We start from the raw sequence: 14,238 nt of genomic DNA on the forward strand, positions 1-14,238 counted from the left end.
AATAAACTTTAAAACTTCCTGGGATTACTCTTAGATTTAGCTTGCTCAAATTATAAAAAGCCACATTTACAAACCATTGAACATTTGGTTCAAGATTCTCACTCGGATTTTCTTCACTTCAGTTGCAAACTGTGCAGCTTAATAGGATATATACTTATATTCGTCAGATAAAAAATAATACTGAATTGCCCCATCCGCCACATTGTGACACAAGGTAAGATAGCCTTTTCCTTCTAAGACAGCCATACAGTGGGCAGTGCAATAAATAATGTACTAAATTGTTAGCGCACCTCTGGAAATGGTTGTATTATCTCTTTCTTATAGGGATAGGATGGCACCTGTCATTCGAAGAAGCAGATGGCATCTGTTGAGATCTTACCGTATTGGCCCGAATATAAGCCTCACCTGCAAATAAGCCGCATCTTTAAAATTCAAGGCTTCTTGGGGGGGGGGGGAGTGCAGCTTATATTCGGGCCAATATGGTAATTCTGTGAATGCTTTTCTCACTTGTGTATAGGTAACATTAGACAAATACCTTGGAATTCAGTTGTCTTTTTTAATGGCAGCTTACCACTGAATATTATCAATCCCTTCCATATCAGGAGATAAGTGGACTTTCCCAATCTGCAGATTAAAAATGGGTTGAAAGCCAAGCATGGCCACATACTCTGTAGGAAAAGAATACAGATTCATTTCGTCCTGGCAGATTTTCACCCATTCCCGCCAATCTCAGTTGTTCATGCCAACACTTCTCTGGGAGTCTCAAGGCGGCCATTTAATGGAGCCTGCACCATCACTGGACCATGCTTTTGTTAACTCGCAATTCAGTAGAGGGCAAACCTTTCTCTGCCCTCAGCAAACCTGCTGGTGTACCTGGATATCAAGCAAGTAATTGCCTTAAGAACCCATTTTGGAGTTTTTCCAATGAAGTGACATTGCCGTCACCCTAGTCCACAGGCTCATAGCACATTTGGGTGAATGCTTTCCTAAGAAATATTTTTAGAACAGCCTGTGGCATTTGGCTGCCTTCAGAAAAGAAAAACTTTAGTTCTGGATACCATTTTGACAGCTTCACAAAGTGTTTCCCACTGAAGTGTGTCCTTAAAGGCACTATGCTATTCAGTGGGATGAATCATAGAATCATAGAGTTGGAAGAGACCACAAGGGCCATCGAGTCCAACCCCCTGCCAAGCAGGAAACACCATCAGAGCACTCCTGACATATGGTTGTCAAGCCTCTGCTTAAAGACCTCCAAAGGAGACTCCACCAATGGAGACGCCATCCATTGTCCACTTGTGCTTTCTGTGTCCTTTCTTGATTTTTTTTTAAACTTTGGAGTAATTATTGCTGAGATGCTCTTTATTGCAAAAAGATCTAAACAGTTATAATGAGATCCATAGCCAGAACCTTTCACTCCTGAAAGCCGGATGAAGGAAGAACTACAGGAGTGGCTGTTCAAGAATAACAATGAATTAAAGTGATTGAATGTTCTTCTTTGGTTCAGGGAACGGGAGTTACAGTCAGAGGCAGAAATCTCCGCAAAAATGGAGACACACCCCATTTTTAAAAACCCTGCCTTTGATTAGCTGCCAGCATTAACCACATGGAGCTTCTGATTGAGATCACTGTCAGCAGATTGGTAGCTTTCTGAACCAAATGTTTATCATACAACTGTGGGAAAGAAATTTTAACTTTCTTTTAAAAAATGATAATTTTCTGGGAATGAAGAGCTCTCCTTAGGATGGAGAGAAATGAGCAGTGATGGTTGCTGCATCCCCACCTGCTCCTTGTCCTCCCCACCAGCCTTTTGAAATCTTAGTCCCAGCTAGGGATGTTGGAGAATTCCAACAAAAACAGAAAAGAAAGTGGAAATTTGTGTAGTTTGTGTTTGCCCGTGGTCAGGAATGGAAATCACAGAAGCAAATAGCCACATAACCTACATAGCACACTTTCTATTAAAGGCAGAGAGGCAAATAAGGCTGCTGTGTCTCTTCAGTCTGTGCTGGGCTTTTCTCCCCATTGTCAAGCACCAAGGATGTGAGTTGGATAGCTCTTTGCAGAGTTTTCTGCTGCTGTGTGTACTGTGCATGTACTCATTACTCAAGGTGATATAGACATTTTATGAATAAATATTAGAACCTCAAGGTGCGATGCCCTTTCTGCTTCCTTCACATCTGTGTTTTGGTGTACTGTTTAAATACGTACCAGAATAGAACATTCTGGACCTGATGGAACCTTAGGCAGATCATGGGTGGAATCTGAAGCAGCCCTAAGGAGAGACCTCCGTCAGTTCAATCATTTCTGCTTGCCTGATGGAAGGATCTCCCCTCTCCTTCCCCCACATGCTGTTCTGGGGGGTCCTCCCACTGCCCCAGAGCCATTTTTCTGTGTGGGGACACATAGAGGAAGGAGAGGGAGGAAGGCTATTTTGTGCCAGTGGGGTTTGTTCTGGCTCCTGCTTGTGCAATTATTTAGTTGAAAGTGTGTGTGTGTGTGTGTGTGTGTGTGTGTTTGAAAAGGTAGAGTGAAGATAAGTGTATGGGAAACAATCAAAGCAGGTATCTGGGCTGTATTTCTTTTCCCTTTAAATATTATATAATGTTCAATTGTTTGCTCTCACAAGTCAGTTGATTTAATTGCTTATATGCTGAGTCCTATAGAGACTTTAGCGACATTGATGGAATTGTTGCTTTTTCTGGAAATGGTCATGACTGGCTTTGACCCACTGGAGAGCAAAGGTCAGAAGCAGCACTAATTTGCATAAAGATGCATTCATTTGTATGTGCAGAATTGGAGGCTTCTGACCTTCTTTTAGTGCAAAATTCCAGCAGTCAATCTCCCCACTTTTTATGCCATAATATGCCCATATATCCAGTATGACTCACTTCTCTCCTCTCTTCAGAAAGCTATGATCGTGGAGGCATTTCACTCTATTATGTGACTGTATAAAACAAAGTGCAACCGGCGGCAGTAAATTGAGGACCAAGGCTGTTTATTGGTCTCCATCCTTTGCTGACATGGGCATTCTCTTTGTATTTTATGAGGCCCAGAGAGCCTCCTTGATGAATTAGTGCCTAAAACAGTAGTCCGTTTTTCCTTCGTGATGCTTATGGCTCTCTGAGGTTCAGCCACAAGAGGGTGCCAGAAACTCAGAATACATGGAAGTGCTGTTCAGGGAAGTAGCTTGGCAGAAAGCTTCCAGTTATTGTTATGAAAAAGGCTTTCAGCTAATCTTTGTTCTGTTGCTCCTTTGACAATCGGTAAATTTTTAATTATGTAGTTCTTATTTCACCCAGAAAGTCAGCTGCAGTTTTAGTGCCTATGGGAGGAGGGGAGAAAGTTTGCAGTAGGTTATTTACTGTTTCACATATAATCATAGAATTGTAATGTTGGACGGGTCCCCCAAGGGTTATCTAGTCCAGCCCCTTGCAATGCTCAGCTAAAGCATCCATGACAGATGACCACCCATCCTCTGCGTGAAAGCCTCCAATGAAGGAGAGCTCACCACCTTCCAAGGGGGTCCGTTCCACTGCCAAACAGCTCTTAATGTCTCTGATGTTTAATGTCTGATGTTTCTGATGTTTAGTCGGAATCTTTTTTCTTGTAACTTGAATCCATTGCTCCAGGTCCTACCCTCTGGAGCCGGAAAAAAGGAAGCTTGCTCCATCTTTCATGTGACAGCCTTTTAGATATTTGAAGATGGCTGTCATATCTCCTCTCAGTCTCCTCTTTTCCAGGCTAAACATGCCCAGCTCCCTCAACCGTTCTTCATAAGGCTTGGTTTCCAGACCCTTGATCATCTTGGTCACATGTTCCAGCTTGTCAATACCCTTCTTAAACTGTGGTGCCCAGAAGTGGACACAGTACTTGAGGTCTAACCAAGGCAGAATAGAATGGTACTATTACTTCCCTTGATCTGGAGTAACTTCGAATCTATCTTCCATGTCATGATTTATTATCTTTCTGATTTCACTTATGCATTCATAGTTACTGTGGTTGAAATGAGCCAGAATTTCTCACCATTTGCATTGAGTCCATTTGCATTGCATTTGTTCAGACTGCTAAGAAATTCAAGCTATTTTACTATGTGTGGATTTGTGTAATACCTTTTCTTTTAAGGCACATGAGAGTTGACTCTCATGAAAGGATCTTGGATATTTTCACAGATCCGACTTCATTGGTTGCTTATGGACATAAATCAGAACATAAATAAGAATTGGAAGGGATAATTCTTTGAATTTTGCGATGTGCACAATATGTGTATTTTACAGGGGAAATACTTACAACATGCATATTTTAATGGAGAAATAGAATGGGTCATGTGTATTTATGGGGGTGAGTAAAGTGTGTATGGTATGCATATAAAACACATATTTCGTGCAAAATGCATATTGAATAAAATATGTGCAATTTCAGTGCAAGTTTTTCAAACAGTTTTTTTTATAAAAAAAATCTGCAGAAGGTTGGACAGAACTGATTTATGTCTGAAAGCACGTGAAGCTGGCATGGAGTGGAAATGAGGCTGATCTGTCCCTCTCTAAGTTAGGGAAGAGTTGTGATAGTATTTCACGTGTGTCTCATGGCACTGATTTAACAGATGCACATGTGCGTGCACATACCAAAATGTGTGCTTTTACACATTTCATAGTTCAAACAACAATTGTTCTTACTAAGACCTCTCTAGATGAAAGGCCTTCGTCCTGGAGAGAAAAACTTCTCTTCAAGCTTGCAGTTTTCCACTTCAGGGAGATTCAGGTCTTGCTAGTAGAGGATGGGGCCAGAAATCTGTTCAATTCACATTTTTAATGTGAACCTACATTAAAACTGAACTGAAACATTGCTGTCCTTCAAAATGTGGACATCTCTGAATTTTGTGACATAGTCTTCCAACCAAAAGAACGCTTACAAAAAGAGAACGAGCCTGCATTAGGCAAAAGTGCACAGAATAATGCTTGTATTGGTGATAATGAGGTACAGAGTGCACTTTATTTAGGGAAATAGTTAGCACAAAATGCACATATTTCTTTAAATGTACTCAAGTTGTCCATGAATGTTCACAGAATCATAGAATTCATAGAATCATAGAAATGTAGAGTTGGAAGGGTCTCCTGAGGGTCATCTTGTGGAACCCCCTGCAATGAAGGAATCTCAACATACTCTTTTAAAAGTGCACAAACTAACATGGAAATGGAGAGGGCTGAATTTAAGGTCGAGGAGAGAGAGAGAGAGAAGCCACGGTGCACACATTCACTTTCCGTAGTTTCCAGAGAACTGAGTCCGCAGGCGTCCTCTGCGTGTTCAGCACAGAATGCGAGGGATATTCATTGATTCGTATCCCTGTCCTAAAGATTTTTTTTAAAAAACAACAACATGCACTGATATCAGAGGGAATGTTAAGGAGGCAAGGGAATGAAAGTCAGGACAGAAACAGGCCCCATCTTGGTACTTCAGTCTAGTTTATATACTAATAGAAAATGATAATGTATTGTGACTTCAACTAAGGGTAGAGTCCTATATACCACATCAGGCAGCACTTCTAAATGACGGCCAGAGGAAAGTTAATGTCATGATAGAAATGGGATTTGGCACTTTTATGCTCCCCCTGAAGCCTGCAGTTTCCAATCACTGTTCCACACCCCCTGCCCCCTGTGTAGATTTTGTTCTACCTTCACTGTAAAACTGTTTCCAGCTTGAAAGTGACCCGCTGTGACACAAGCTTCACTTTAGATCCCTCAGCAATGTTTAAATATGACCAAGCGCTCACTGGCAACGTCCCAGCTGCTTGCCATGCATCTCTGCTAGCTGCAAGGTGGCTCTTCTATTAACATTATTATTAATTGTTTGCATTATAAAAGTGCCTAGAGGCCCAGCCATGAATTGTTCCGATGGAACATAGAATCCTTTTGAAAAGCAGATGCTTTATTTGGCTTGATCTGTTAGACAGATAAATAGACTAGAGAGTGATTAAACCCTGTGAAATGAATTACATTTAGAAGAAGGAAATGCTGTGATTATTACCAATCCATAGTTCCTGCTATATCCACGATATACCCATATTTTCTCAGTTAACCGTCTGCAGCTCTTCACACATTAGGATGGTCAGCTGGTGTTCCCTGGGCCAGATCCAGCCTTCTCCCAAGGCTAAGTTTTTCAATGCAATTGTATCTTTCCACCATTAGGCCAAAGTTTACTAAAGGTCTGGTAGAAAGTTTACTCTCCATTTCAAGCTGTTGGAAGGTTACACTATCTAGCTCAGTGTTTCCCAAACTTGGGTCTCTGGCTGTTGTTGCACTACAACTCCCATCATCCCTAGATACCAGGACCAATGGTCAGGGATGATGGGAATTGTAGTCCAAAAACAGCTGGAGACCCAAGTTTGAGAATCCAGTGGATGGAAAGATCAGCCTATTTCTGGTCCAGATCAAATTCACACTTGTTCAGTCAGAAGTCATTTCTGCATTGATTTGTGACTTTATAAGTTTTTGTATCAATGTTTTTATACACATTTTATCTCAATGCACACATTTCTGATTGTATTTTATCCCAAAATGCATCATTTTTTATTCGTTTTGATATTTTTAAAATCTGAGATGTGTATTTCCCAATGCAGAGAAGTGCAAAATCCAAAGGATAATCATATTCTGTGTTTTAGGTGTGAATTATGTCAATTCACTTAGAAATGTGCCCCCAAAGAAATAATCTTCAAATCCTTGTGCATATTCCCAATTCTCCATCGGCGTCTGGGTTTAATAATGGATATATTGCTGAGTAATTGTCCCCCCCCCCCCAGGGCTCCAGAGCCATAACCATTTTGCAGCCCCTATGGCCTGCTGGGTAATTCCATTTCCTTTTCTTCTGGCTTGGCAATAGTGGAAGCCAGGGCAGTACCCTGCAGAGGGGCAAATTTCACATGGAGCCCACCAACTGCTGATTGGTAATTTACTGGATTCAAATAATACAAAGGGGGCAAGGGAAAGAAATATTTCTTGCTTCACCGATACAGATAGCTTCTGTGATTGGACTATTCACTTCATCTCTGCTTTTTCTACTTCTCCTTAACTGTCCTGTAAATCATCCTGATTGCTCGATGGCAGGGGGTTAGTTGCTGCCATTGGTTTATGGAGGGGAGACTTAATGTACTTGTAATTCTTGTTAAAAGGCTTTGTACGGCTTCTGTACAAGCGGCTTGTAGCTGATGTTTCCACAGCCCTTTGTGAACCTGAACTCCTAGACCCTCCCTATAACTCACTTTATAAAGAAGGAAATTGTCCTTTTCTGAAGGACATGTCAAGGACGGCCCTTCTCCTCTTTATGTTTGCATTAGCTATGGAATCTTTTGCTCAAAGATTAGAAGTAATGAAAGACTAAAAGGTATACCTGCAGGAGCCTGTGAACATAAGAGAGTTATGCTGGTGCCATTATTCTTCCAGCCTCAAAATCATTAAACTCTCATACAGTTATCATGGAAACGACAGGAAAGTGTAGCTGTGTCTCAGGGTGTGAAATAAATTATAGTAATCGGAGAATTTTCTGTTATGGTGACAACAGCAAAAAAGAGGTAGGGTTTATAAAAAAATATATATTTTTATGCATGGGGAAACTGTAATGAAGTGTAGAAAAAAAAATGATGATTGTAAGGTGGCAAACAATAGTGAAGTACCTCCTGTGAATTGTCTTGCTCCAACCAAATCGAAAACATGTACACACGTTATTAAATTAATAGGGGAACGGTTCAGATTATGGTTACGTATGTTTTAGAATCTATGGTGCACCCTTACAGGAAGAAAAGCCCAGTAAAAACCTTTTCTTTATGAGTCCATTTGAAGTAGCTGGGAGGGGGAATGCTATGAATAGGAGGAACTCAGTGGTAAGGATAGAGATGTAATCCAGCAGCTCCTAGAACACACTCATGTTAATACCACTTTAATGTCAGACTCTACGGTCGGCCGGCTGGTAGACTAATCAATAGATTCGAATCCTCTCTCTCCCCCCTCCCGGCTACTTCAAACAAACCTGTAAAGGAAATGTTTTGTTTTGTAGAGGGCTTTCCTTCTTCTGAGGAAAGCATCCTTGGTTCCAAAGGTGCAAAAACAGCTGATCCTGCAAATGTGTTTCAGATATATATTTGCTCTGTGTCCAGGGAATTGAGCGGGAGGTGGCAGAGGTGACACAAAATCCATCTCCAGGTAAACAACTGAGACCAGCCATTTAAAACGGCGGCTTTCCTGAGAGATTTTGCACAGGCCTTGCTGTGCAGGTGAGGGGCAGAGGACCGCAAGGGCAAGGCCATTGCTTTTAATTCACACTTCCTTCATCTCTTCACTTTGCCGAACATTTATTGAAAAATAATTGTCGGTTGTATTTTAAAAAATAGGTATTTTGCTGTGTTAGTCTAGAGATATAAGAGGTACAAAACAAGGATGTTTCTGTGTTCATTCTATATTTTTGCATTTAGCAAACTCATGTTATATGTTATATATTAGGGTTGCACTAATGTTCGGAGGAAAAAACCCAAGAAGTGCTCTAAGCTCTGGTGGATTTTCTCTGTCACTCTCGCATGTACTACGGGAGTGCAGGGAATCCTTCATTTCAGGCAGGGCAGTCCAAACCCTGAGCTGGAGGCAGACCCCCTCCCTGCAGTCTTATGTGCCTTTGGTAAGGGGGGAGTTCAGCAGCAGTGAGGAGAGGGTCTGCCCCTGAGCAGCACCCGGGTACGTCTGTTGCCCAAATGACAGGCTGTATTCCGGCCAGCACTAGTCAGCAACAACCTCAGAAATGGGCTGGGTTATTCTTATTATTAATTATACTGGGGTGTTTTAGAGGTGGGGAGGGGGCAGAGCTGGCAGAGGGATGGACTAGATGACCCTCAGGATTCTTTCCAACTCTACAATTCCATGGTCATGTGATGGCAGTGAGCCCGCTCCAAATCTCTTTGAGGTGCCAGCCTGGGAGCTGCCACGGCAAAGAGGCATTTCCTTCTCCTCACCCTCTGATGTGGGTGCGGTGGTGGTTATGCTGCTCCAATAAACCCCTCATTGCTAGTCTCAGGTTTGGAATTTCATTTCTTCATTCCTAGCATGGCCCCTTTGGCTTTCATATGGCACAGGCCGAGCACATTGGAGAGAAGGCTAAGCTTAGAAATCTTTTCCCTGACACCATATCCAATGAAGGTTTTATAAAACACCCCCCCCCACACACAAATATGGGGGACCATTCAGTCATGCTGGACCATCCCTCACCAGCAGCCAGAAGTCCTGGAACAGTTTTGTTACCTTCTTTGCTGTAAAATAGTTGAACAAAGAGTGGAGCTGAAAAGCTCTGGAACTGCTTATTCATTTGTTGTTCAACCCTAATATGGCGCTTTCAAATCTAGATACAGTCATACCTCGGGTTAAAGATGCTTCGGGTTAAATCTTTTCAGGTTGTGTCCCATGGTGACCCAGTAGTACCGGAAAGGGTTACTTCCGGGTTTCGCCGCTCGCGCATTCACAGACACTCAAAATGATATCACGCGCATGTGCAGAAGCGGTGAATCGCGACATGTGCAGATGCGGGTTGCGTTCTGCTCAGGTTGCGAATGGGGCTCTGGAGCGGATCCCATTCGTAACCAGAGGTACCACTGTACTATGAAGTAAGATTGGTGGCCCGGTTCGTTCCTTGACTCAGTCAAGACTTTCTAGCCAGGTCCTTTCAAGCCCTGATGCTTTCAACTGTCAAGGCCAAGCAGGTCCAAGCGATCCTGTTTGTAGCAAAAGTTCTGTTGTACACTAGCTTCTGGAAATAGAGGGAAATACTTTTTTTGGGGGGGGGCATTCTTTGTGCCCATATATCTTGAAAGAGCACAAAGGTGTACTTTGAAAATAGATTTTTGCTTTCTGGAAATAGGACTTCAGTTTGCAGAGATATAAGAACTGGAAGGAAAACCTTAGATTGAGACTTTGCTAGCTGAAAGCAGTGGACTGGAATGAAAGAAAGATCAAAGGATCATCAATAGACCATTGTCTTTTCTGTTGAGTGTCACATGCGCTTTGCAAAAGAAAAGTTTAAAAGATATAAACTCCAAATCTCCATATAGGGAACTAATGTGCATGATTCATCCAGAGAGACCAATACTCCTGTATAGATTAACTCCCCATGGGTGGAAATGGCTGAAATGCACAGGAAGTGCACTCATCAGGGGCGAAACTACACTTTCCTACACCCAGGTCAAAGGCTCAGTTTGGAACCCCCATGCATCTTATTAATATTAATGTCCTCCCAAATTTCTCTCACACACATAGTTGTAACAACACACAGGGAAAGGGGAAGGGGAAGGGGGACTGTTGCTTTGGCCTCTCCAGGTTTTCCTGCTTCCCCTTGAAAATTAAGCATCCCTCCGGTCAGGGGTAGTCAACCTTTTTATACCAACTGCCCACTAATGCATCTTACCTTACCACCCTCCAGTGCTCGATGGAAGGAGGATTCAGCTTGTGCCGTAGAACCCCCGACCGTGCCCACCTAGAATCCTGAAACGCCCACTAGTGGGCGGGAGGGACCAGGTTGACAAGCCCTGCCTCCGGTGCTCAGCAGCTCGAGATCCAAGAGGCAAACGCTGAGATTAGAGCTGCCAAAGGATGCTTTTAGACTCTGGAGCCGCAAGGAGGGGCCAAGGCTGGAGGAAGCCAGGCAGGCTGGGAGCCTCCATGGTGCCCCTCTGGAGGCTTCACCTGGGCAAACCCCCAACAAGCCCCCCCCCCCCAGCTACTCATGGCCCTGACGCTTATTATGCTGGTTGAAGGTTTTGCTCTGCAATTTGGTCTGTTTTACATGTTTGCAAGCTAATAGGAATTATCCTTTTTCTTTTATTTCATCTGAAGAAAAGGAAAACATGGGAAGAAAGAATTATATAAGGACCTGAGTTAGATGGTTTTACAGTGGGCCTGCTCACTCAGTGTGTGTGTGTGTGTGTGTGAAATCTCAATGTTCGGTTTTGTTCAGCCACTATTTCCCTGTGTTGCTTTTTGTTTTAAATTTAGGGGGGGGGGGGCACATTTGTGGTTGCATGAGTAAGATTGTCCAAAGCATCAGTTGTCTTAAAATATAATAGCTAATCATGTTTCACTAACTCACAACATTAGGATATTTACCTAACTAAAATTAGCTCCATATTTGTTAATTATGAGTCATTGTCTAAAACCCAAATGCCATATGATAATTAATTGTAATGTGCACAACATATAGATCTAGATACTGAATCAGTCAACATGGGAGGCTGTTTGGGGGTGAGCACTTGCAACGTCTTTTGATGCTTCTCTTCTGCATACACGTGAAAGACCCGCCATGATTCCCATGTACCACTTCCATTTTTCAAAAGGCATACAAATGTTGTGATCTATGCAGGCAGCACAGCCCTCCATAAATATGAGAAGCACAAAGCTTCTAGAACATTGGAAAATATCCCTGCGAGAGCTAGAGGGGCCCATTACACATTCAGGGCTCGTCATGCCGCTTTAGCCCAGGGAAACTGGATCCTTACTGCTGAATTGGAGCAAACGTTAACCGGGTTTTCTATGGATTGACGTTTGCTCCAAGTCAGTGGCAAAAAGCAAGTTTTCCTGGGGAAGGTATGATACAATACAGTACGATACTCTTTATTGTCATTGTCCCATACAGAACAACAAAATTGAAAAATCTACATAAGACATTCAAAAACCAACAAGCCTGCTATCTCAGCTATCCCAACCTGGTTAGCCCCCTAAAAACTCTGATACCCCATTTTTAAATACAATATACTCCCATAGAGACTCCTTAAGGTAAAGGTAAAGGTACCCCTGCCCGTATGGGCCAGTCGTGACCGACTCTGGGGTTGCACACCCATCTCGCTTAAGAGGCGGGGGCCAGCACTGTCCGGAGACACTTCCGGGTCACGTGGCCAGCGTGACTAAGCTGCATCTGGCGAGCCAGCACCAGCGCAGCACACGGAAACGCAGTTTACCTTCCCGCTATAAAGCGGTCCCTATTTATCTACTTGCACTTAGGGGTGCTTTCGAACTGCTAGGTGGGCAGGAGCTGGGACTGAAAGACGGGAGCTCACCCCGCCGCGGGGATTTGAACTGCCGACCATACGATCAGCAAGTCCTAGGCGCTGAGGTTTTGCCCACAGCGCCACCTGCGTGGGTAAGAGACTCCTTACAATTCGTAAGCAAACCAAAATCGCATTTGGGTAGAAACTTTTTCTCAGGCGGCTGGAACAAATGGAAAACCACTCGGACTCATGCTTTCTAGGCGCAGGAAAAGTGAAATGCGGACAAGCCCTAAGCCAAGGTATTTATGTACCTTTGCAGAAACTTGCGGTATTTGAAAGCAGAGCATTGAGAAAAGCAGCCTTTTAATGTATTTTTGCCCCAAACTAGTGCATATTCAGCGTCATAGGGAGAGCCGGTTCCCATAAAGAGTGAAGTAATATCATGGAATTGCTTCCCCACTGAACTAAACAGAGAATGTTGTGTTGGAAACCCCTTCTTGCATGTAGGTCCCAGCTCTCCAGTACAGGAACAGAACTGTAAAACTAGGTGGGGGCATTTGCATAGCTTTGCCTCATTAACCATATTCATCCCTCTCAGGGTGTCTTTGCATGGTTTAGATGAAGGAAATGCAGCTGATGTGCTTCCTCTTTTTGTACTTCTGGATTAACATGCAAAAGAAGTCCATGTATAGTTCCCATGGTGAGACGTCCAGCCCTAGTTACAGATATGGGTCATGGATCTTACTGGGAAGTGTGGTGCATGTGAGTTCTCCCTTCACACTAGGGCTGAATTATATTACTGTTCCATAGTTTGGCTGTACTCCACTTCACCTGCCTTCCAATTTAACTTGAGCTCAGTTGATACAGCTGTATATTGAATAGATTTGCCCCCCTCTTGCTCTCTCGTGTATGCATTTGTGTGTTTGGGGATCCTTGTGTCAGACCCCACTTTGTACTATGCATATGTGGTAGACTATTAGAATATACCAGTTTGCATATAAACTGTGCACATAGACTCTGTATGCACAGTCAGGGACCCATGGGGGGGGGGGGACAGGTCCACTGACTGTGTAGCCAAGCTTACACAGTTTGCACGCACTTTAATGAAGGGATAGCAAACATTGTGCCCAACAGATTTTGTTGAACTCTACTTCCCATCAGCTCCAGCCTGCATGACCAGTGGGAGCTGGAGTTTACCAACATTTGGAAGGCACCACAATAACGACACCTCATCTGTTGCATGCAGGTGGGATCTCCAGCCGTAGCGCTACTCCCGTGTGGACTTTATAGATGCACATTAGTCACACGAATAGGAGAATTTTTAAAATACTTTTCAGAATTGGCCCAGCTACAGTTTTCAGTTCATAGATTTTCCCCTTCTAAGTTTACTTGTATGTACAAGCACACATTGATGAAAATGCCGCTCAAACAGAATCTTGTTCTGATCATGTGAATGCATCACAATTGCATCACAATCTGCACAGTCACTCAGGTGCATCAGTAACCTGTAAGATACAAAGGACATGACTGAAGACTAGCAATCTGTTCATGTGCAGTAATCTAAACAAAATATGAAATTAAAAATGGGAAAATTTCAGAAGTGCCACTTGGCACATAAGGTCAGGTAACTCGGGACCCAAATATCTAGGGAGAACTTCGGCTGGGGAGAACTTTATAAGCGTCTAAACATAATACATTTTCACAGAAGTGCAAAAAAAGCAAGTATTAAATGCCCACAGAAGCATAATGTGAGATATTTATTTGCTGTTCTTTATATTACTCCCACAAATCACCAGTTCCGCCTTATTTATGTGTTGTTTGGCTCCAATGTATTATTTCAACTTCTTTAAATGTTTACGTGACCCAGACCTAAGAAGTTATAGCTATGTGTGCTGAAAGAGACGAGAGTGAGGATTGTTGTTGGTTTACATCTCCCACCATTTTAATGGGTCCTGACATATCCTGACAAGTCGTCTTTTGAATGAGGTTCCTCTAGACGAAAGCAGTTATAACCTGTCTCCTTGAGGCAAGGAGACAAACAGTATTTGCCCCGATCTCATTACTGTAATTGCAGCTTATTCTAGAGCTTGTGAAACGTCAGAACCAATCGAGTGAACCAACATGAGCCTCCAAAGAGCACACTTGGCAGGAAGAAGAAAGGAGAGGGAATGCTCGCCCCCTGCTCCCCCCCCTTTCCCGTCAGCTATTCTAGTTTAAAAATCAAACTGGACTGA

At 43.0% G+C, this 14,238-nt stretch overlaps 1 protein-coding gene across 3 annotated transcripts in view; it reads left to right on the plus strand.

Annotated features, from left to right (window-relative positions):
- The window catches only part of CPS1 (carbamoyl-phosphate synthase 1), a 196,170-nt gene that overhangs the window by 109,357 nt on the left and 72,575 nt on the right, over nucleotides 1–14,238 (plus strand). The window lies entirely within an intron of this gene.

The sequence above is a fragment of the Podarcis tiliguerta genome, assembly GCF_965153285.1.
Source record: "Podarcis tiliguerta genome assembly, chromosome: 1".
NCBI classification, from domain to species: Eukaryota; Metazoa; Chordata; class Lepidosauria; order Squamata; family Lacertidae; genus Podarcis; species Podarcis tiliguerta.